Genomic DNA, 26,160 nt, shown 5'->3' on the forward strand with positions numbered 1-26,160 from the left:
CCATAACATATATTTGTGGCATAGCCACCAGAAACAGATAATGTGGCAAAGCCACTTAACAGAATACGTGGCACAAAGCCATCGATAACTGCATTATGTTAGGCACATAGCCATCATCTAGAGTAGCATAACCGGCACACAGCCCTAGGTAAATGTGATCGACACAGAGTCGTCAATAACCATATATTGGCACATAGCCTTAGGCAAATACGTTTGGCACACAGCCATAATCAGGTTGGCACAGAGCCATATGTAGGTTGACACAAAGCCATAATCAAAAGGCTTTAAGCCATCAGTAGCTGTATCATGTTAGGCACAAAGCCATCAGCGATGGTAATATAGTCAGCACACAGCCTCGGGTAAATATGATCGGCACTCAGCCATTGATCGGTCCACAGTCGTCTTGGGTGACCCGTGCGACCTTATCAAATCAGTACAAATATACGACTCTTAAGCCTTCGGTGGATCCACAGTCGTCAAGCAACCATGCGATCCTAACAGATCAGATCTTCATCCGTACAAAATCCCAACCCATGCAACATGTCATGTATGCAGAATGTCATGCCCATATTTGAATCAAACAATCACAGTCAAGTCATTCTTATACCAACATATATTCACAATCAAATTCGTCAACCACACAGTCCAAGTTAGTCACTTGGCCACAAGGGCAAAACAGTCATTTAACACCTTAGTGCCAAAATGGTAATTTTTCCCCACAAGGTATCTCGGTAATTCCACCCTACAGGGGTATTTCGGTAATTCTACCCTACAGGGGTATTTTGGTAATTTTACCCTACAGGGGTATTTCGGTAATTCTACCCTATAGGGGTATTTCAGTAATTCTACCCTACAGGGATATTTCAGTAATTTTACCCTACAGGGGTATTGCGATAATTCTACCCTACAGGGGTATTGCGGTAATTCCACCCTACAGGGGTATTTCAGTAATTCCACCCTACAAGGGTATTTCGGTATTTCTACCCTACAAGGGTATTTCGGTAATTTTGTAAATCGAGGGAAAAACGATAATTCTGTAAATTAAGGGTACTTTGGTAATTTTACAAGTCGAGGGTATTTCAATAATTTTACAGGTTGAGGGTATTTCAGTAATTTCACAAATCAGGTGTATTTTGGTAATTTTACAAACCAGGGGTATTTTGATAATTTTACAAACTAGGGGTATTTTGGTAATTTTACAAACCAGGGGTTTTTTGATAATTTTATAAACCAAGGGTATTTTAGTAATTTTACAAACTAGGGGTATTTTGGTAATTTGGTAAACTAAAGTATTCTAAACAAAGATAACATTACGAATGGCCCTAAAGCCTATTCTCGACCCAAATGGGCCCACACGCTCGTGTGACCCTTTTAGCCCAAATCTAGCCACAGATATGAGATTCACCTAGCCTAGTCCAATATTTACTACACAATCAAACAACTTATCCAATTGGGCCCGTAGGCCCATTAGGCCCACATGGCCCCTTTCGGCCTATCGCGGCCCGAAGTAGCCATCCTACAGCTAGAGTAGTGAGAAATACACACCTGATTGGAGACTGGAGTTAATCCACGCTCCGAGCACTCTTAGCTGATGCCCAACCCAACCGAGTACGCCCCAAAGCGAAAGGGATCAGCTAAGAAAGGTACCTTTACTCTTCTCGCAGTTCTCTATATTTAAAGCTAGCTTCGCATCCACTCTTATGTTAGCTTCCCGATGTGGGATCCCTCTATCATCAGAGTTTAAATTCAATACTGACTCTTGCCGCCCCCTGTTAGCAAAATAAATGCTCTTTGCTTGCCATGGGATTCGAACCCATGCCTCCCCTTAAATGCTCCACACGCTACTTGCCACTAAGCCACAAGGCTTTTTGTGTCACAATTTCTCCAACAATATTCTTAAGGCCTACCTACTACACCCAGGGTTTGATTCACCTTAAACCAAAATTTTTGCTAGAGTCTAGGTTTGAACCCAGGACTTCTCCAACACTTCCCAGCACACTTAACCACTAAAACAAGCCTTCAACTACGAAATTTTCATGCACAACAGAATATTATAAGCTGCCTTCAATCGCTCCCATGCTTAAGGCCCAAAACTTCTAGGCCCAAATTCAGGGTGTTACAATCTTCATTGTCTCAGATTTAATTCCTTTTGAGTTAGCAAATACTTCAAACTCCTGTGATCTATGAATATACAGCAAGTTTCACCATAAAAATAGTGTTTCCAAATCTTCTAGGCAAATACAAAGGCCGCTAGCTCCAGGTTATGTGTTGGATAATTTTTCTCGTACGGCTTTAGTTACCTCGAAACCTATGATATTACTCTGCCCTCTTCAATAAGCACACAACCCAGTCCATTTAAGGACGCGTCAGTATAGACCACAAATTCTTTTTTTGGTTCGAGTTGCACTAAAACTGGAGCTTCAATCAGTAATGTCTTCAATTTCTCAAAACTCTGCTGACACTTCTCTAACCACTCAAACTTAACATATTTTTGCAGCAATCTTGTCAAAGGAGTCGCAATCATTGAAAACCTTGTTACGAAGCATCGATAGTAACTGGCTAAGCCCAAAAAGCTTCTAACCTCTGTTACATTCTTCGGTGGCTTCCACTCAACAATAGCAGATATCTTATTTGGATCAACTCGGATGCAATCACCCAATACAATGTGACTAAGGAATCCAACCACTCGGAGCCAAAACTCATTATTGCTAAATTTAGCATACAACTGTTTGTCCCGTAAGATCTGTAAAGCCGTTCTTAGATGTTCTGCATGCTTAGTCTCATCTTTGGAATAACTCAAGATGTCATCAATAAACACAACAACAAACTTGTCTAAGTATGGTCGGAATATCCTATTCATCAGGTCCATAAATACAGCCGGTGCATTTGTCAACCCAAAGGCATCACAAGAAATTCATAATGGCCATAATTCATTCTGAAAGCAGTCTTAGAGATATCTGACTCTTTTACTCACAACTGGTAGTAGCCGGATCTCAAATCTATCTTAGAAAACACAGTGGCTCCCCCCAATTGATAAAACAAGTCATCAATCCTAGGCAACAGATACTTGTTCTTGATGGTTGCCTTGTTAAGTTGTCGGTAGTCTATACATAGCCTCATCGAACCATCTTTCTTTCTTACAAATAATATTGGAGCACCACAAGGAAAAAAGCTCGGTCTTGCAAAAACTTTATCCATCAGTTCTTGTAACTCTGCTTTTAACTCTTTCAGTTCGGTTGGCTCCATCTTATACAGAGTAATAGAGATAGGAGCTGTCCCTGGCACCAGCTTAATACCAAATTCTACTTCTCTAACAGAAGGTAATCCGGGTAGCTCTTCCGGAAACACATCCGGATACTCGCATACTATAGGTACCGATTCCAACTTCAACTCAGATTCTTTAGTATTCAACACAAAGGCAAGGTAGGCTTCATATCCTTTTCTCATATACCTTTGAGCTATCACCGAGATAATCACAACCGGTGGAGTATCCAACTCGCTTGAATCAATTCGGAGAATTTCACCATCTGAGCATTTCAATTCAATATACTTGCTATAACAAATTACAATCACATTATGCACAGCTAACCATTCCATGCCCAATATTACATAAAACTCGACCAATGACAATAACATAAGGTTAACCCAAAAACAATGACCTTGAATCGTCAAAGGACAATTCTTACAAACTTTATCAACTAGGACTGACTTGCCTAAAGGGTTTGACACCTTAATCACAAATTCTGTATGCTCTATAGACATATCCATGCTAAACACCAATTTCATGCAAATGTACAAATGGGTTGATCCTAGATCAATTAAGGCAATAACACGAGTATTATAAATAGAAAATGTACCCATGATGACATCAGGAGCATAGGCTTTCTCTCGAGCGTGTATTGCATAAGTTCTTGCCAGGACTCGAGCCTCTGATTTTGCAGTAGCATCCTTATCAATAGTTCGACTGCCACTTGCACTCCTGAAATGTCTCGAAGGTCTACCTCAAGAAATAGGAGCATTCGACTGCAGAGCTAATTCAACCTCTTGATTGGCTTGCTTCGAGCAATCTTTAAAAAAATGGTCAAGAGACCCACATCTAAAGCACGCACCACTCTTTATTCAACACTCTCCAAAGTGAATTTGTTGCAGCTTTTACACTTCGGATTTTGATCATCTATGCTTCCCACACTAGTTACCATAGGGGAAGAAGACTTCAGGTTATGCCGCTTGGAGCTTCTTACTCTACTCGAATATCCTACTGATGAAGTGGAACGTTCTTGATGACTTCTCGATTTCTTTGTGGGGAAGGAGTGTGCTCTACCGCTAGACCTTTTACTTGAAACTCGATCTTCTCTCTTAGCTTGCTTTCTTTCATTATTTAGCTCTTCAGCCTTCTTAGCCCGGTCAGCTAATGCGGAAAATTCTCGTATCTCAAGGATCCTGATCAGCAATTTGATTTTCTTATTCAGGCCTTCCTCGAAACGCTTACACATTTCTGTCTTTGATTGGACCCATTTCGTGGCATATTGACTTAACCTTACGAATTCTCTTTCATATTCTAACACGGTCTTATTTCCTTGCCTGAGTTCCAGGAATTCTTTTCGCTTCGAGTTTAAAAATCTTTGACTAATGTATTTCTTTTTAAACTCAGCTTGGAAGAACTCCCATGTGATATCTTACTTCGGTACCACTAAAGATACAGTCTTCCACCAACGATATGCAGTATCTTTTAAAAGAGATACAGCAGACTTTAAACACTCTTTAGGTGTACATGATAACTCGTCCAAAACTCGTGTAGTGTTCTCAAACTAGAACTCGGCTCATTCCCTATCTTCATCAACCTTAGCTCTAAACTCTTCAGCCCCATATTTTCTAATTTTTTCCACTGGGGCTTTACCAATTCTCACTGGTGTCATACCTTTTAGCACTTCTTCCTCAGGCCGAGTAGGGGGCGGAGGAGGTCATGGTATATTGGGGCAGTTTCTCAAGTAATCCCTAAACCATTCATCCATCATCTCGAAGAAGGCAGCTCTTGCCTCTTCCCGGCCTTCAGACATAGGCCGTCTACTACTACTAGCAGTATTTTGTTGAACTGAAGCTAGAGCATGGCTCTCGACTCCCTTGAACTCATCTTGAGCTTGATTGGAAGACATTTACTATATTTAAATACAATTAAAAGTAGTTAAGAGATATCACACTATCATAACTTGTATAATGGCATGTATAGTTATACTCAATACATGCTACGTTAGTCCTAGAACCAACTAAATCGTAGCTCTGATACCACTAAATGTAACACCCCTTACCCATACCCGAGATCGGGACAAAGTACGAGGCGTTACCGGACACATACTCAGACTTTTCAAAGAATACGGGTTATAAAATTTCATTCTAATTTAAAACCAATCAAACAAAATCATAGTGTCCCTATTATGGACCTACAAGGTCCAAAACATAAATTAAAATCAATCTGGGACTAAACCCAGAACTATTAAAAATTTTAGTAAAATTCCTAGTGTTATGCCTCACATGCCCGTGTGGAGGCATAGCACATACCCGTGTGCTTAGGGACATGCCCGTGTCCCTCACTCGTGTTAAATTATTTGAATTTATTTTTCATTTCGAACCTACAGGGGATTTCACACAGCCAAGCACATGCCTGTGTCCCTAACCTGTGTCATCGCCCGTGTCCAAAAGCCAAGACATTTTATTTATGACGTTATCATTCATTTTGAGGCACACGGCCAAGGCAGACACCCGTGTGCTTAGGCCGTGTCCACCACACGGTTGAGACACATAACCGTGTTTCTATCCGTGTGTTTACTACCATGCAAACTAAACTAAAATTTTAGGTGCAGGGGACACACGGCCAGGCAACACGCCCATGGGAGCTGACCGTCTGTCACACACGGCCTAAACACATGCCCGTGTGTCTACCCGTGTGGACCCTTTTAGGGTTATTTTCCAAACCTTTAGTCACCCTCTATCATTCATACACACTTGTAGACTTCAATGGTATTTAACATGGCATAATTATACTCTTAAAAAACCTTGGTATAATTCATTACATGTTAACCTCATCCCATCGGTTTAGTACAAGCTGGATTATCCTTTTTGAATTAGGGATTAACATAGCACATTTTACATTTTACACTTAGGTCATATTATAACTATATACCATTATATGCTATGTCCACCCTCAAATTATTAGGTCCCATTTCAATAATCCATCCATGATAAACCTCATCATCATATCCCATGAAGCATTTAAACATAAACATGCATCATTAGTAGGTTAACAACCTACGTCAATATGAGCCATATCTCATGGCCATATACAAAAGAGTAAGTATAACATTTAAGCCTTTACATTGGCTAGCCAAATGACACATATAAAAAATAACCAAAACCCTTACATGCCATTAAACAAAATAAAAGTATCTACATACCAAAGTGGGAAAAATCGATAGTGTGTTGATTCTCCAAGCGTCTTCCAATTTTCATGAGTCCACAAGCTCTGTAAGACAAGGAAAAGAGAAGGGAGTAAGCATTTATATACTTAGTATGTTCGGATAACTGGAAAGTAAACTTACTGGTTAACTAGCATACAACCATATTTAGGCAATAATTCCAACAAGCATGAAATAGTTTCCCTATCACATGCACTCAATCATCAAGTTAGTCTCATAACAATACATCGTGTCCTTAGCCTTAGATAAGCTCATCAATGCAATATTTTCATTCTTTATTTCTCATGTTAATCCCATTGAATTTTCTCAAAAATCTCGATGGATAGCCCAATAACCGTCAAGTCATACAAGTGATCATCTCAAGAACGCACTCCCGTGAACCTTACATCTTACGGTGGGATTACCAGTCCAGGCTAAATCCCCTGTAGTAATAACTCATAGAGCAATCTCGAGATCACCAGTCCAGGTTAAAATTCCTTTTTACGATAATTTCTCTCATAATCTCAGATCTAAATTGCTATTCCAGGCTAAATTTAGTCCTCAATCAGATTACCCATCCGGGCTAAATCTTTATTGCACCCATATTCTTTGGGAGGCTCGATCACTCAAGGAACACCCGCCCCGGCTAGATCCTTTCTATTTTGAGATCATCGGATTACCCATCCGGGCTAAATCCTTTTCTGCAACACATGCAGGTTTTCATGTCATGTAAGCATAATTTATCCATCAGATTTCCCTTTCTATTTCAACCGGGACATTAATCATCCTTTCCAATTAGACCACCACATTTCATGGATTTTCAAGCAATGAATATCTAAATTTTCATATATTCAAGAACATACATATTTAAGTATATTAGGAGTTTACTTCGGGTTATACAAACTTACCTGATAGTCGTTTTGGATTCGTGTCTCAGTTATTTCAAAACCTTTTGTTTTCCACGGTCGACCTCCGGAATTGCTTTATTGGGGTCTATATCAGTAAAAATAAATTATTAATACCTCCCATTGTTCATTTTCGGCCCCCGTGCAAAATGACCTATTTGCCCCTAACCTTTCACACTTTTACAATTTAGTCCTAAGGCTCGTATAATGAAATGCATGAAATTTCTAAGTTACCCAAGCCTATCCGAATATTTTTCTTGCCTTTAGAAGCCTACACTTTCTTTCATTTCACATTTTTCTACCCTTTTTCACAACTTTTACAAAATGGTCCCTTAAGCCATTTCCATGAAAAAATACCTAGTAATAGTTGTTTACTATCCTTTAAACTCTCAGATTCCTCCATAAATCATCAAAACACAAACATCTCATGCATGGATAACTTTTTGAATATGAACCTTAGCTTGAAATACAGGTAGAAATAGAGAGAACATGTTACGAGGATATCAAAAATAAGAAGAATGTTAAAAACGGGGCTAGGGAGCACTTACTATTAAGCTTGAAAATGTTGAAAACCCTAGCTATAGAGACCCTTTAATTTTCAACAGCCATGGAGAAGAAATGGCTGAATTTTGCTTCCTTTTTCCCTTTTTATTAATTTTATTACCAAATGACCAAAATGCCCTTCCTTACTAAACCTTCAAATTTTTCCATGCATGCCCTTTGTCCAAAAACTTAGAAATTGGGAAAATTACTCTTTAAGGACCTCTAATTAATATTCCAAATAAATTTCATACAAAGTGCTTCTAGAACCCATGTTTTGAAATTTATTCAATTTGGTCCTTAATTTCCAATTGGACACCTTACAAACTTTAACACAAGCTTATTTTCATATCCTAGACCTCATAATGATCACGAAATAATTATTTTAACGTCAAAATTGTGGTCCCGAAATGACTATTTCGACTAGGCCCTATTTCAGGATGTTACATTTTTTGCTAGACAAGATGATAATGAAGCCAAATTCTTATTTTGTTTTATTAATTATAACTTAATTATTAATTTACCATTTTAACCTTAATTAAAATCTATAAAATTTTATGATATTTAGCCCATTTATGTCCATTCCCACTATCCATGGTCTAATTACAACATAAGGACCTTTCATTTAATGCCTCATAGTAAATAGACATTTTTAACTTATAGAATGCAACTTTTGCATTTTACGTGATTTAGTCCTTTTTCTTAAAGTAAGCTATTAAATGATAAAATTAGCTCACAAAATTTTCACACATACATATTCACATGCTGTAAACACATAAAATAATATTAAAATAATTTTACAACCTTAGATTTGTGGTTCTGAAACCACTGTTCTGATTTAGCTAAAATCGAGTTGTTACAACTCTTTACCTTAGGGATTTTCGTCCCTAAAAATCTTACCAGTAAATAGTTTTGAATATTGTTCTCTCATTGCATCCTCGGGTTCCCATGTAACTTTTTCAACCCTACGTCGATGCCATAAGACTTTCACTAATGCAATTTTCTTATTTCTCAACTCTTTGATCTCACGAGCTAGAATTCGAATCGGTTCTTCTTTGTAAGTCATATCAGATTGAATCTCAATCTCAGAAGGAAAAATCACATGTAAGGAATATGATATATATCGTCGAAACATCAATATGTGAAATACATTATGAATCTTTTCTAACTTAGGTGGCAACGACAATCTATAAGCAACCGGGCCGATACGCTCGATAATCTCATACGGCCCGATGAATCTCGGACTTAACTTGCCTTTTATGTCAAATCTAAGTATTTTATTCCATAGAGACACTTTCAAAAACACTCGGTCCTCAATCTGAAACTTAGTATCTTTTCATTTCAAGTCTGCGTACGATTTCTGATGATCTGCCGCTACTTTCAAATTTTCACGAATCACTTTCACTTTCTGTTCTGTAACTTTAATCAAATAAACCCCGTGAATCTTATTCTAGCTGAGCTTTGTCCAGTACAAAGGTGTTCGGCATTTGTGACCATACAATGCTTCATAAGGTGCCATTTTTATACTCGATTGAAAACTATTATTATATGCAAATTGAATCAATGGCAGGTATCGTTCCCACGTACCTTCAAACTCAAGAATGCAATATCTCAACATATCCTCGAGTATCTGAATAATCCATTCGGATTGACCATCTATTTACAGATGAAAAGAAGTACTAAAGTGTAGCTTCGTACCTAATGCATCTTGCAGTTTCTTCCAAAACCGCGATGTAAACCTTGGATCTCTATCCAAAACAATAGAAATAGGTACTCCGTACAATCTTACAATCTGAGAGATGTACAACTCAGCAAGTTTATCAAGTGAATAATTCGTACGCATAGGAATGAAATGAGCTAATTTTGTCAGTCTATCTAGAACCACCCATATTGCATCATTCTTACTTGGAGACAGGGGCAACCCTGATACAAAATCCATCGTGATTCTGTCCTATTTCCACTGAGGAATCATAATCGGCTGAAGTAACCCAGATGGTACCTGATGCTTATCTTTGACTTGCTGACAAATTAGACATTTCAAAACGAATTCAGAGATATCACACTTCAGACCAGACCACCAGTAAAGGTGTTTCAGATTGTTATCCATTTTTGTACTTCCCGGATGAACAGACAAACGACTACTATTTGCTCCATTCAAAATCATCTGAATCAACTCTGAATTCCTCGAAACACATATTCGGCCTTTGAATCTTAAACAATCATCGAAATCAATTTGAAATTCTGAATCAAGATTTGAATCACATTGAACTTGTTTTGCTAACATTTCATTAACAATTTTTTGAGCTTCACAAATCTGTTGTAAAAAAAACTGTCTCGCTTTCAACTCATCTACAATTGAGCCGTCATTAGATAGAGCTAATTGAGTACTCATTGCACATAAATTAAATAGGGATTTTCGGCTTAAAGCATCAACAACAACATCAGCCTTTCCTAGATGGTAGTCAATCACAAGCTCGTAATCTTTCAACAATTCCAACATCTTCGTTGTCGCAAATTTAGATCTTTTTGTGTCATCAAATATTTTAGGCTTTTGTGATCAGAATAAACATGACATTTCTCACCGAAAAGATAATGGTGCCAAATCTTCAATGCGAACACAATAGCTGCTATTTCAAAATCGTGCATCGGGTAATTCTTTTCATGTGGCTTCAATTGTCTTGAGGCATAGCCTATGACTTTGCCTTCTTGCTTCAAAACATAGCTCAGAACATTCAATGATGCATCACTATAAATTATGAATTCTTTACTTGATTCTGGTTGAACTAATACTGGAGCTTCGGTCAATAAGGCTTTCAACTGATCAAAAATTTTCTGGCACTTTTCTGACCACTCGAACTTAACATCTTTCTGTAGCAGTCTCATCATCAGGGTTGAAATCATAGAGAAACCTTTTACAAATCGTATGTAATAACAAGCAAGTCCCAGAAAACTTCAGACTTCAGATACATTTCTCGGAGGTTTCCAATCTATTATTGTAGAAATCTTACTCGGATCTACTCAAATACCCGATGCTAACACAATATGCCCTAGAAAACCAACTTCGTGCAACCAAAATTCACATTTACTGAACTTCACAAACAATTGCTTATCACGCAAAGTCTGTAGCACTATTCTCAGATCTTCACCATGCTCGGATTTATAACGAGAATAAATCAAGATGTCATCAATAAACACAACAACAAATCTATCTAGATACGGTCTAAAGGTCCGATTTATTAGGTCCATGAAAATAGCAAGTGCATTAGTTAGTCCAAAAGGCATAACTAAAAACTCATAATGTTTGTACCTCGTTCGAAAAGCAATTTTCAGTACATCAGAGTCTCTAACTCATAACTGATAATAACCCGATCTCAAATCTATCTTTGAAAACACTATAGCCCCTTTCAATTGATCAAACAAATCATCAATTTTCGATAGTGGATATTTTTTCTTAATCGTCACTTTATTGAGCTGTTGATAATCGATGCACATTTTCATAGTTCTGTTTTTCTTTTTCACAAACAAAATCGGTGAGCCCCCAAAGCGAGAAGCTCAGTCGTGGAAATCCTCTATCTGTCAATTCTTGCAATTGAGATTTTAATTCTTTTAATTCAGTCGGTGTCATTCTGTACGGGGCTATCAATATTGGAGTTGTTCCCGGCACTAACTCAATGCCAAATTCAACCTCTTGGATCGGTGGTAAACCTGGTAACTCTTCAAGAAACACATTCGAATATTCATACACAACTGGTACTAATTCAATCTTCTTTTCAATCACTTTAGTGTCAAGAACATAAGCAAAATAAGCTTCACACCCTTTCCTCACAAATTTCTGAGCTAACATCGAAGAAATCACTGCCAGTAAACCATTCAAATCATTAGACTCAATACGAATTATCTCATCATTCAGGCATCTCAAATCAATCGTCTTCTGTTTACAGTTTACAATAGCATGCAATGTCAACCAATCTATACCCAAAATTGCATCAGATTTGTCAAATGGCAACAACATCAAATCGGTAGGAAAACAGAAATCTCAAGTCAACAACAAACAGTTCTTGCATACTTTATCAACCAAGACATATATGTCTAAGGTGTTTGATACTCTAATCACAAATTCAGTAGTCTCTACAGGCAATGTCTTATTGGATACTAAAGTTTCACATATATATGAATAAGTCAATCCTGGATCTATCAATGCAATTATAATAGTATCATAAAGAGTGAAAATACCAATAATAACATCAGGAGACAAAGCTTCTTCGCGAGCGCGAATAGCATAAGCTTTGGCAGGTGCACGAGCCTCAGATCTAACAGTAGTGTCTTTAGTCATTCTCTGACTACCACTCACATTACCCTTATTTTTAGGTGGACTACCTCTAGCTGCAGTGTTACTCTGCCTCGTATTCTGCAATGTATCTTGATTGGCCAACTCAAGACATTCATGGATAAAATGATCTAACTATCCACATTTGAAACAAGCTCGATCATTTAATCTACAATTTTCAGGAGGTCATTGTTTGCATTTTGGTTGATTTCATCTGATGTTGCCAACACTAGCTATAGAGGTGGCTTTCAAACTCACAGGTGGTCTATCTCGATCTCGTTTAGAGTAGCCCATAGTAGTCTTTGAACGGCTAAAATAATCTCGGAACCTCTTTGATGCCGAATGAAATGACTTACTCGATGATCTTTTTTGCGAATCTCTAGCTTCAAAATCAGCTTTTCTTTTCTCTTTCCCAAGTTCTTCAGCTTTGCATGCTAGCTCGACGAGTGTCACAAACTCTTTTATTTCCAGAATCCCAACTAACAGCTTCATGTCTTGATTCAAACCGTCTTCAAATCTTTTACACATTATAGCTTCAGTTGAAACACATTCTCGAGCATATTGACTCAATCTTACAAATTCTCGTTCGTATCATAACAGACATACGGCCCTGTTTCAGCTCAAGAGACTCTTTGCATTTTTTATCTATGAATCCCTGACTGATGTACTTCTTTCTAAACTCAGTCTAAAAGAACTCCCAAGTGACTCGTTCTCTCAGAACCACAGATATCAATGTTTTTCACCAATGATACACCGTATCTCTCAGAAGTAAAATAGCACGCTTAAGACATTTATCAGGAGTACATGACATTTCATCAAACACTCATATTGTATTCTCAAGCCAGAACTCAGCTCTCTCAGCATCATCATCAGTAGTAGCACGAAACTCTTTAGCCCCATATTTTCTAATTTTATCAACCAGAGGCTTTCTCAATTGTATCGAATTCATAGTTTGTGGCATGATAGGGACTTGTGGAGGATTAAAAGAGGGTGAAGGTTGTGGAGCAGCCGGATTATTTCTAATATACTGAATGAACCACTCATTCATTATCTAGAAGAAGGCTTGTTTAACCTCTCCCATGTGACTACTAGAAATCGGCCTAGAATCAGCCAGCATTGCCCCTTGAGTAGGAGCGAGTGCATTACTTTCCACATCATCAGCTATGGCTCAATTGAGATCCATTTACTATATGATAAACACATTTTAACTATCAGGAATCACCACACTATCGCATTTTATATATATGGCATGTATAGCTAGACTCTCACACGCTACGTTATTCCTAGAATCGACTAAATCGTAGCTCTGATACCAATTAAATGTAACACCCCTAACCCGTATCTATCGCTGGAATAGAGTACGAGGGATTACCAGATAATACACATCATTCAAATACTTTAATACATTCATTATTATAAACTATTCACAAACATTCACACTATTCCTTATAAGGTACTATGAGACCTTAAAACATGCTTAAGAGTGGTTCGGGACTAAACCGATCATATATAAAAATTTCCAAACACTTAGAAAAATTTCATAAAATTATAAGCCACACGCTCGTGTGAACAGGTCGTGTGCCTCACACGGCCACCAGACACACCCGTGGCACAGGCCGTGTGAAAACAGGGCTTATATGCTGACTTGTACAACACAGCCAAGAACAAGCTCGTGTGCCAGGCCATGTGAAATCTAAGGGGGTTATTGACTTGGGTCACATGGTCGATCACACACCCATGTGCCAGCCCGTGTGCTACACACGACCAGGAGACACGCCCGTGTGGACAAAAATAGGCTATTTACAAAGTCAATTTGCCACCCTAACCACAAGCATACATAGCAACCAAATAGCACCATTTCAATACATCTTTAAGCAACCAAAAACCTACCAATTCATACACATATGATGCCATCTATTGACAACCATTTCCATTACTCAATTCCACAACCAAAACATACCATTTCACTATGCCAAAAACATCAAACATACATAACTGCTAAATACATTTATCCATAAACTTATTACCTATTTCATAATTCAACATATACCATATTGTCATCTCAAATCAAACCACAATATGCTAGCTTCCAAGCATAAGCACATCAATTAACAACTAATAAAAATAACCAACACATAATCACACCAAATAAGCCAACATATAAGGCATTATTTACATCATATAATTAACTTATAAAACACATAACTTAAGCCAAATTAAATGGCCAAATTCACACCAACATTTACAAGCCAAATCACATGGCTAAAATCACAACTCAAAACATATCAAGATGACACTAGCCTATACATGCCATATACCATATATACAAAGCTTCCAAAAATACCAACGAGATGATCGATAGTGCGATGATGTTTCCTGATGATCCCCGAGTCTAAGCTAGCTTCGATGATCTATAAAAACATGTAAAGAACACACAAATTAAGCTTTAAAAGCTTAGTAAGCCATACACAAATAAATCATTTTATGAATCAATATCATTACCATCAATTAAGTAAGATATGAATAAGCACAATTAATTACACATTCAAGATCACAAACCTTTCTATTAATCAATTTATTTTCTTAAGCATACCAATTCATCAATTACCTTCTCTTCTCAAAGTTCATATGAATTTCATACATAACTGAATCACATAGCTCATTCACATATTCTTTCTCTACTTAACTTTTTCCATTGAACCGTTCGGAATCATTAAGGATACTTAGAAATCACATAAGCTCATACAATGTCATATCCCAAATATGGTCTTACATGTTAACACATATCGATGCCACTATCCCAGACAGTGTCTTACACAAAATTGATTAAAGGTGCCAATGTCCCAAACATGGTCTTACATGTAATCACATCTCGATAACCTAATGTCATGACATTCATATCCTATACTATTCCTAGGGTTTGTACGGGACTTTCAGATGTCTTAACTTCGTCAATTCATGCTCGTACTTGCTCATTTGACATTCATAGAAATTCAATAATAATAAAACATATATAATTCAATTCAAATACATTTATTTGCATATGAACTTATGTAACACCCCTTACTCGTATCCAAGGCTGAAACAGAGTACGAGGCATTACCAGACTTAATAATACACATAGAAGACAACCAGGCCATAAAATTTCATTTAATTCAAAAATTTTCAAACACATGCATAACAAACAAAGATAACTATATCATCACATCAAAACATAGAACATGGCACGATTAATTAAACTTATAAACCATAATGGATAAGGACCACATCTCATGATTTTATACGATAACTCAATGCAGACCGACACGTATGGTCAAAATCATAATAAAATACATATCACAAACCAACTTCCTATACATGCCACTCACTTGATATTTCTAATATTTGAATTAATTTTCCCAAAATGATAGTTTGATAGTGTGATTTTGCCTCCGACGATCTCCAACCCCGAAAGCACTGCCAATACTAAAGAAATGGAGAGGATGGGTAAGCTTTACACTTAGTAATTTCATATGAAAATAATAAGCAAATTCTACCATGCTTTTCAAGATAAAACACTATAATTTTACAATTACACATATTCAGGACAGGCTGTTTTCTGGAGTCCCGGTGTTAAAAAAAATCATATCTCGAGTTACAAAACTTGAAATCCAATTCTGTAAATTTTCTATGAAACTAGACTCATATGTCTACTTACTAATTTTTTTTCTAGAATTTTTGGTTGGGCCATTTAGTACAGTTTATTAGTTAAAGTTTCCCCTATTTCAGGGTATGACTACTTTGACCCCTGTGCACTACGAACCAAATTTGTCCCTGTACAGAATTCCAACGACCATGCTGCTTGTTTCCCTTAAAATTAGATTCAATAAGGAATTCATGCATGTAAGGAATGACTCTCAATAATTTTTGTACAATTTATGGTGAATTTATAAAGTCAGAACAGGGGATCTCGAATTCATTCAGACTCTATTTCACAAGAATTCAAATATCACACAATATAGAATTCTTTTGCTCCCCCTGTTTCTTTCATGTGAAAAATAGACGCATTAAGTTTTATTTCCATAATTAGTTTTAAATTTAATTCAACTTAAAAAAATTTTGGTGAATTTTCAAAGTCATGCACTGCTGCTATCTAATACTGTTTTACTACTAAAGTTCACTTTTACACAATTTCACTTAATCCATTCCATTTTACCGAGGTTCGCTCAAATATTGAGCATATTGCTCATAAATTCAAATAAACATATACTTGCACTTGTTCATCACATAATCACTTTCACATGTATTTTCATTTAATCGATTTCCGTTAAACTCGTCGAATAATAATGAGATACACAATTGCTCGCACATTTTCCCATTTCCACACTTGTAGTCGAAGCTATCTGCACGCATAGTAGCTCGCACTTAGTACTACACATGCGACCAACAGTCGGGTACACGTAGTAGCCTGCACTTAGTACTACACACGTGATCACAGTTTTCGGGTACGCATAGTAGTCTGCACTTAGTACTACACATGCGACCAACAGTCTGGTACACGTAGTAGCCTGCACTTAGTACTACACACATGACCTCACCATAGATCATTCGTATCATTTTTATTCCGAAGGTTCAATCGGGAAATTCCTCACTTTTCAAAATTTTACTAAATTGTCCGTAATTAATTTAAATTCATAATTTACATCAAATAACCATTTGATAGGCAGCCACATTTCATATGATAACAAAATATAATAACATAAAAAGAATCGATAGATTATTTATGTACGAATTTACTCGAAGTGTCGATCTCACTATCCATAGTACCAATTGTCCATTCATAGTATAATAAGACACAACTCAAATATCAAATCAGCTTTTAAGAATTTACATAACATATATCACATATTTCATATATCACTTGTCATGTATCTTTATTTTCTTGCATTTCATGTAACATTCTTTCATGTCATATTTCCACATCATAAACATCATTCCATCAACTTTTCCAATATATTAAATCATAAAATATATGAAATAATAGTAAGAAATATAATTCAAACATAACATTGCATTATTATTATCATACAAACTTCCTCGATCCGTAAAACAAAGAATTTACCATTTTAGTCCAAAACCTTGTATTTTCCCGATTTAAGCCCGAATCTCGATTTCTTTCATCTATAATATCACATTTAACCTAATAATTAGTCACGCTATTCATACGGGTCCAAAAATCATATTTTTAAAAATTTTCATTTTGACCCCTAAACTTTTGCATATTTGCACTTTTGCCCCAAGGTTCAGAAATTAAACTTCATCCTATTTTCTTATGTTTTATGACATGCTGATCATTTTTCCCTTCTATGGCAACATCAAATTCTCACTCTAACATGTACTTATGACTATTAGGTATTTTTACCGATTAAGCCATTTTGCTCGTTTTCACTTAAAACCGAGTAGCACAAGTTGTCTAACATAATTTAAAACCTTATATTCTATCATAAAACACCAAAATACACAAGTTTCACCTATGGGTATTTTTCCAAATATAAACCCTAGGTTGAATTATTGCTAGCATTAGCTAAATCAAGTTACCGGGACTCCAAAAAGGTAAAAATCATTAAAAACGAGGCTAGAACGAACTTACAATCGAGCTTGGAAGCTTGGAAACCCTATCCATGGAGTCTCCCTTGGTATACACGTCCATGGTGAAGAAGATGAGAAAAATTGGCTTTTAATTTTGTATTTTAATTCATTTTACCCCTAAATGACCAAAATGCCCTTACTACTAAACTTTCCAAAAATTCCATTCATGTCCAATATTTCTCCATAAACTTTGAAATTGGTCAAATTTCTATTTAAGACCTCCTAATTAATATTTCAAAGCAATTTCATACTAGAAACTTCTAGAATGCAAGTTTTGCAACTTATTCAATTTAGTCTCTAGCTTCAAATTAAGCACTTTATGCATAGAATTTCTTCACGAAATTTTCACACAATCATGCAATCATATCATAGACCTCAAAATAATCATAAAATAATTATTTCTATCTCGAATTTGTGATCACGAAACCACTATTCCAATTAGGCCCTAATTCGGGATATTACAACTTACGTCGTAGTCGAAATAGAGGGACTAGATCAACTATTTTGTAACTTTCGTTTTCCCCTGATCTAAATCTGATTTCTTTCGTTCTTAATGTATATACATTCAAAATTAACCCTTTTATTCATCAACACATTCAATTTCATCCACAAACACATATTTGGCCATTTTTGCACTTTAGCCCCTAAAGTTACACATTTATTCAATTTAGTCCTTATTTCATAAATACACCAAATTCACAAAATTTGAAAAAACCCATGCTTATTCAAATTCTCTATAGGTCCCTAGCAGCCCATATTTTTCATATATTTTACAATTTAACCCCTCAATTTACACTTTTCACAATTTAATCTTATTTAATCATTTTCACTAAAAATCACTTTACAAAACATAGATATCTATCATCAAGCTTTAATAATACTTCATCAAACATTCAAAAACACATGAACTCATCAATGGGAACTTTCAAAATCACCAACAAATTCAAAAATTAAGGCACAGGCTATCTAGTACTCGGAACAACGATCACAAAAATATGGAAATCATCAAAAATCGAGCAAAAATCACTCACCACATTGAGCTTGAAGTTGTCAAACCTTCAAATCCCTAACTTTGATATTCTTTCTTCTTATTTTCGGCTATAAAAAATGATAATGAAGCCAAATTCTTATTTTGTTTTATTAATTATAACTTAATTACTAATTTACCATTTTAACCTTAATTAAAAGCTATTAAATTTTATGATATTAAGCCCATTTATGTCCATTCCCACTATCCATGGTTTAATTACAACATAAAGACCTTTCATTTAATGCCTCATAGCAAATAGACACTTTTACATTTTACGCGATTTAGTCCTTTTTCTCAAATTGAGCTATTAAACGATAAAATTAGCTCACAAAATTTTCACACTTACATATTCACATGTTGTAAACACATAAAATAATATTAAAATAATTTTCAACCTCAAATTTGTGGTTCCAAAACCACTGTTCTGATTTAGCTAAAATCGGGCTGTTACAATCATCAACATTGGCTCTAAACTCTTTAGCCCCTTGTTTTCGAATCTTATCAACTGGAGGCTTGTTTAGTCATAACAATTCCACACCTTGGGGAGCTACGGGAATCGGTTGAGGATTAGGTGGGGGTGGAGGATGTTGGGCAGTTGGATTTGTTCGAACAAGCTCGGCAAACCACTTATTCATCCCTTAGAAGAAGGCTTCCCTAGACTCTCCTCCTTGTCTAACTGTTACTGGTCTACTTTTAGATGGCGGTGTCCCTTGGGCAGGAGCCAGCGCATTACGTTCAACATCATCAGCTACCTCTAGATTGGGATCCATTTACTATATGAAAACACAATTTATATTGTCAAGAGTCGTCACACTATCACAAATTATATATGGCATGTATAGTTAGACTCTCACACACGCTACGTTAGCCCGAGAATCGACTAAACAGTAGCTATGATACCACTAAATGTAACATCCCTTACCTGTATTCAATGTCGAAATAGGGTACGAGGCATTATCGGACTCATCACAAACAAACAAACAATTCTGAGTCATAAATTTGTATCCAAATTAAAACCATTTGTATTCAATCATAAAGTCCCTAATAAGAGCCCACGAGGCCCAAAACATGCTTTGGAAGTTGTTCGGGATAAATTGAGTACCTAGGAAATTTTTACAATACTTAGAAAATTTGTGCTTTGAACAGGGGTTAGACGCCCATGTGGTTTAGGACACACCCGTGTAGGCAGGCCGTGTGGTCACACACGCCCATGTCCCTAACTCGTGCTCTATTTTGCAAAGCATGAACAAATTGAGATCACACGGCCAACTCACACACCCCTGTGCTAGGCTGTGTGGTTAATTTAATTTTCATAAAATAGGTGCAGACTTCACACGGTCGAGACACACGCCGGTGCTTGAGGCCGTGTCCCTCACACGGCTGAGACACACGCCCATGTTTCTGCCCATGTGATCAATTCTGAGCATTTTGTTTCTTAAAACTAAGATGCAAGGGATACATGGCCAAAACACATGCCCATGGGGCAGACCATATGGACAAAATAAAGGCTATTTACCAAGCCATTTGTCACCCTTATTTGCAGATACACACCCACAATCTTAATGGCATAAATCTTGGCATATTTAGGCAACCAAAACCTCCACAAACAAGGCCAAATCATGTCATTTCATTATCCACACTCAACATATTTACAATATCATATTTTTCCAAACTAAATCATACCAAACTCGCATTACAATATGACTACCAATAACATGCATAGCTTTACTTAGTTTTCCAAACATACCTATGAGCCAATCTTATCCATTCAACAACGAAACCAGTAAGCCACATTCAACCATTTACCAAACAATTATGAACCACATCACACAAGAGATAATTGCACATGCATGCATATATCAATATATATATAAGCTTACAACCAATTCAACCAAAATGAGCCAAGTTACATGGCCAAATACCAAATAAAGCCTTTGACAATTACAAGCCAATACATTTGGCTAAAATCACAATGACACATATAACAAAATGACCAAGGCCCTATACATGCCATATGCTCAAAATGTTTAAAATTATCGGTACCCACAATAACAGTTTGATAGTGTGAAGCAAACTCCGAAAATCTCCATCTCGAGCTAGCTTGGTGACACTATAAAACATTGAAAATAAAATAGAGTAATCTATATAGCTTAGTAAGCTCGTAAGAAAGAAATAAGCAAACTTTACCATACATTAACATGCAAGTAATATAACATAAGGCATTGTAATTTTCCACAATCTCATGATCAAAATCACTTGCATCACAAACTTACTTTAAAATCATCATGTCACGAATTAATAATCATAAGCTTTAAGTACATACCTATACCATCTCGAAATAATTTCATACACATTCTCATATTTGTCATACCCAATGAACCACTCGGAATAATAATATCGGAAACTCGGGAAAAACCTTGCACACAAGGTGCCACATATGTAGCCATTGCTACCTATATCTCATAACACATATATGCTCGCTCTCAAGTGATTAATGGGCTTGCTCACATAATTTTTTAGTCAAGACGTAGCTACTCGGTGCTGCTCACACAAGATGTCAAGTAACCGCAACATATGCCGATATACTCAGCCATCGGTAGGACTAGCAGGACCAGCACTCAGATCACATAACATAAAACCCTAGTAACATGTCACTTGTATCCTAATCTATTCCTAAGGTTCAATTGGGATTTCTCGCTTGTCAAAATGTTGTCGGATGGGTCCTTAGAGTTGTTTATACAATTCATACAATATTAAAACATTAAAAATACAATTATAGTAAAGCTTATTTAACATACGAACTTACCTCATGATAAGCCATAAAAATAACATATTTTAATCCCATTCTTGATGCGTTTTTAGATGATTTATTAATTAATTTAGTGAATTTGATGCTCCTAATTCTTTAATTTCATATTTTATACTTAGGAGAGCATAGGGAAACAAAAGGAGCTGAAAACGAGCAAAATTTGAAAAAAGGGGCTATTTTATGGATCCACACAGCCAAGCCTTTTCCCACACAGGCTGAGCACACTCCCGTGTGAGCCACACAGGCTGGTCACACGCCCATGTGCTAGCTCGTGCTGATTTTGAACCCTATTTCCTTAATACGTAAAAAAAAAAGCTAATTTTTAAGGTTTCTGAGCATTCAAAAGTTTATAAATACATACTAGAAGAGGACATGAGGGGAAACGTAGAGCTAAACGAAGAAAAGACTCGAAGAACGCTAACGGATTCAACTTAGAAGTAGGATCTTCTTCAAGACTGAAGATCTCCATTCAATTTCTCTCAAAGTTTTTGGGTTTATTTAAGTTTTGTTGTTTTCCTAAGTTTGAGATGTTTTCCTTCCAAAGTACGAACTAAATTCCCTAGATTCCTAGGAAGGATGAAACCTAAGATGAATCTTATTTTTTGATTTTTTGAATTACATGATAAATATTTGTTCTTGATCTCAATTACGTGTTCTTATTTCATGTGTTAATGTTTTCAGGATATTAATTCATGATTGATGTGCTTATTCAGTGGAGAAAAAGTCCTTGTTTAAGAGTAGATCTGGCATAATTGAGTGGAGTTACATGCAATCCTAGAAATAAGACGACATAAATCAACTCAATTACAACCAAATCTAATAGGGGAACCCATTAATCGAGTTAATGTGAAAATAGGGGTTTTAATTAGAAAGAGATTTCAATTAATCAACCTAGAGTCAGTTTTTTTTATTCTCGAAAGAGATATTAACATAAGTTAGGGATTTCTACAGATCAAGACAATTGAATAAATCGTTTAATTCAGATTTAGAATAATAAGTGAATTCTAGGTGGATTCTTTCCTGGGTATTGTCTCTTTCATTGGTTTTCTTCAAATATTTTCCTACTTTATTCTTTGTTTCGTCTTAGTAATTACTTTAGTTAAGATTAGATTAAAGTAAATCCCTTTAATTTATTCGGCTAGATAATAAAAAAAATAGTAACTACTAGTACTTTTAGTCCTTATGGATAGATATTCCCAACTCACCATAGCTATACTACCATTCGATAGGCACGCTTGCCTTTGTCGTATTTTAGTTAGTTTGTGACGTCATCAAGTTTTTGGCGCCGTTGTCGGGGACTAAAATATTAGGAACACTTAATTTTTATTACTTTAGCCATTTTTATTTTTATTGCATTTTATTTTGTTTTTATTTTAATTTACTAACTTTTCTTTTATTTGCTTCTAGCAGGTTCCTTTAGTTTACGACTAGAAGAAACCCGTCAGGACCTTTAGTATTCGACAGTGAAATTGAAAGCACAACTCGCAGAAACCATAGACAAGCGAGGCAAAATCGACATAATACGATAGAAGGGTAAGAGGAAGTTATTGGTATTACTAAGGAGATGACAGAAAATCATAATGATCAGCTACCTTCTGTGGTTGCAGCAAATCCCTGTAAATCTAAATCCTGCTCCTCGTACTATGTATGATTATGCCAAGTCCAATTTAACTGGGGCCGAATCGAGTATTGTTAAACCTGTTATTGTTGCAAATAATTTTGAACTAAAACCTAACACTATTCAAATGATTCAACAGTTTGTTTAGTTTCATGGTTTGCAGGATGAAGACCCAAATACTCATTTGGCTAATTTCCTAGAATTCTGCGACACTTTTAAAATTAATGGCATTTTTGACGATGTCATTCACCTTCGGTTGTTTCCTTTCTTGTTGAGAAATAAGGCTAAACAGTGGTTGAACTCCCTACCGTGAGGATCTATTACTACATGGGAACAAATGATCAAAAAATTCTTGTTGAAATACTTTCCACCGACTAAGACAACCAAGCTGAGGAATGATATCTCCTCCTTTGTACAGATGGACTTAGAAACCTTATATGATCCATGGGAGAGGTATAAGGACTTACTGAGAAGGTGCCTTCACCATGGATTACCTCTATGGCTACAGTTCAGACTTTCCACAATGGTTTGAACCCCTCAACTAGGTGAAGGATCGATGCAGCCACCGGTGGTACTATAAATAATAAAACACTTGAGGAGGCTTATGAGTTTATAGAAGAGATTTCACTAAATAATTATCAGTGGCAAGTCATGAGGACAAAGCCGACAAAAGCAACTGGTGTTTTTAATGTTGATACGGTCACCATGTTATCGAACCAGGTAGAACTCTTGTATAAAAGATTGACAGTTTATGTGTTTCTACGCAGGTACATCTGGAAATGCAGTGTGACACAAGTAGAGGTGGAATAAACAATGCAGAATATTTACCCTATGTACCTAGCATGGAGAATGAGTAAATAAATTATATGGTTAATAATTCTAGACCTCAAAACAACCCTTACAGTATGGAATCCCATATCCGAAAAAGTTGAAAAAAGACCACATGAATGCACAATTCGGTAAATTTCTTGAAATTTTTAAACAGTTACATATCAACTTACCTGTTGTTGAAGCTATTTCGCAGATGCTTACATGCGCAAAATTTTTGAAAAAGCTATTAACGAATAAGAGGAAGTTTGAAGAGCTATCTACTGTGGAACTCAACGAGGAATGTTCAACTATTCTTCAAAATAAACTACCAACCAAACTGAAAGATCCAGGAAGTTTTACTATTCCCTGTTTAATTGGTAGTTTAAATATTGAGAAGGCATTAGCTAATTTAGGAGCTAGCATTAATTTGATGTCTTATAAAATGTTCAAACAGCTTGGTCTTGGGGAACCAAAACCTACTAGGATGAGTATTCAATTAGACGATAGATCTGTTAAATATCCTAGGGATATTATTGAAGATGTACTTATAAAAGTATATAAATTCATATTCCCTATTGATTTTGTTGTGCTTGACATGGATGAGGATATTGAAGTACCTTTAATTTTAGGTCACCCATTTTTATCCACTGCTAGGGCTGTTATTGATGTAGGTGATGGTAAACTTGTGCTTAGGGTAGGTGACGAAGAAATTATTTTTAAAATCTATGAGCCATGAGATTCTCTAGAGAACAAGATGATTACTATTATTTTATTGATTCTATTGATCATGTTATTCAAGATTCTTTACAGGAAATCATTCGTAAGGACACGTTAGAACTATGTCTTGCTCAAGGAGAGGACGTAGATGACAATGATGCTATGATGGGTAAGACAAAAGTTGACTTAGATTCTAATGAGTCGTCCTTGAGACAACAGAGTTATGAGGGTATTGAGGTAAACGATGAATTAAAATTAAACCCTTTTATTGAAGAACCTCTGAAATTAGAATTGAAACAATTACCAAATCATTTAGAATATGCATTTCTTGGAAATAATTCTAAATTTCCAGTGATTATTGCTTCAGATTTGCAGCCGAATGAGAAAGATGAGCTACTACAAGTATTGAAGGAGCAGAAAAGAGCCATAGCTTGGAAGATTTCTAACATTAGAAGGATTAGTCCTTCTTTTTGCACTCATAAAATCTTAATGGAGGATGAAAACAAACCCTGTGTGCAAGCTCAAAGACTACTAAATCCTAACATGAAAGAAGTCTTTAAGGCTGAGGTAATTAAACTTCTAGATGCTAGAGTTATTTATCCTATTTCTAATAGTACTTGGGTGAGTCTTGTGCAGGTTATTCCTAAAAAGGGAGGCATGACTATTGTAGCAAACAAGAAGTATGAGTTGATTTCAACAAGAACAGTCAAGGGATGGAGAGTTTGCATTGACTATAGGAAGTGAATGATGCTGTTGAAACCATTTTTTTTTAAAAAAAGGGTCGACTTTTATTTTGAAAAAAAAAAAGGAGTCGCCACCAATCTTTTTTTTTATGAGGTGTGATCATATCACCTTATGATTGGTCGTCTTAATAAAACGTTTTGATTTACTAAAACAACAATTTTGTTCTACGATATTCAATAAAATGGGTTCGGAGTCAGCTACATACGAGGAAGGATTAGCACCCTCGTAATGCCCAAAATTGGTACCTAATTGATTAATTAATGTCTAAACGTTGAAAGTTGAAAACTCAAAAAGAATTTAAAATACGATCCCTTTTTTATTAATGTTGATTTTAAAAAACTTGAATAAATTGAAATGAGCATTAAAGGCCCTCTTGTCTCGAGATGTCAAAATGTCTCATCCCGTAAGGCTGGACACAACATTTGAACCCTCGAAAATAAGCTTGCCTTTTAACTGTTTTAGCTCAAAAATCGTATTTTGATTTTTAAAAAGATATTTGGCTGTTTAGATTTAACGAGGAAAGTCAAAACCCCGTAAGTTAGGGCACAACCTTCTTGAGTTTCTAAATGTGGAATATTACCTT

At 36.1% G+C, this 26,160-nt stretch overlaps 1 non-coding gene across 1 annotated transcript; it reads right to left on the reverse strand.

Annotated features, from left to right (window-relative positions):
* Nucleotides 1–23,691: 23,691 nt before the first annotated feature.
* Nucleotides 23,692–23,798, reverse strand: LOC128279964 (small nucleolar RNA R71). Its single transcript, XR_008270148.1, has one exon. It is a non-coding gene; the product is annotated as a small nucleolar RNA R71 (small nucleolar RNA).
* Between the last annotated feature and the right edge of the window lie 2,362 nt (nt 23,799–26,160).

Source organism: Gossypium arboreum, chromosome 8, assembly GCF_025698485.1.
Source record: "Gossypium arboreum isolate Shixiya-1 chromosome 8, ASM2569848v2, whole genome shotgun sequence".
NCBI classification, from domain to species: Eukaryota; Viridiplantae; Streptophyta; class Magnoliopsida; order Malvales; family Malvaceae; genus Gossypium; species Gossypium arboreum.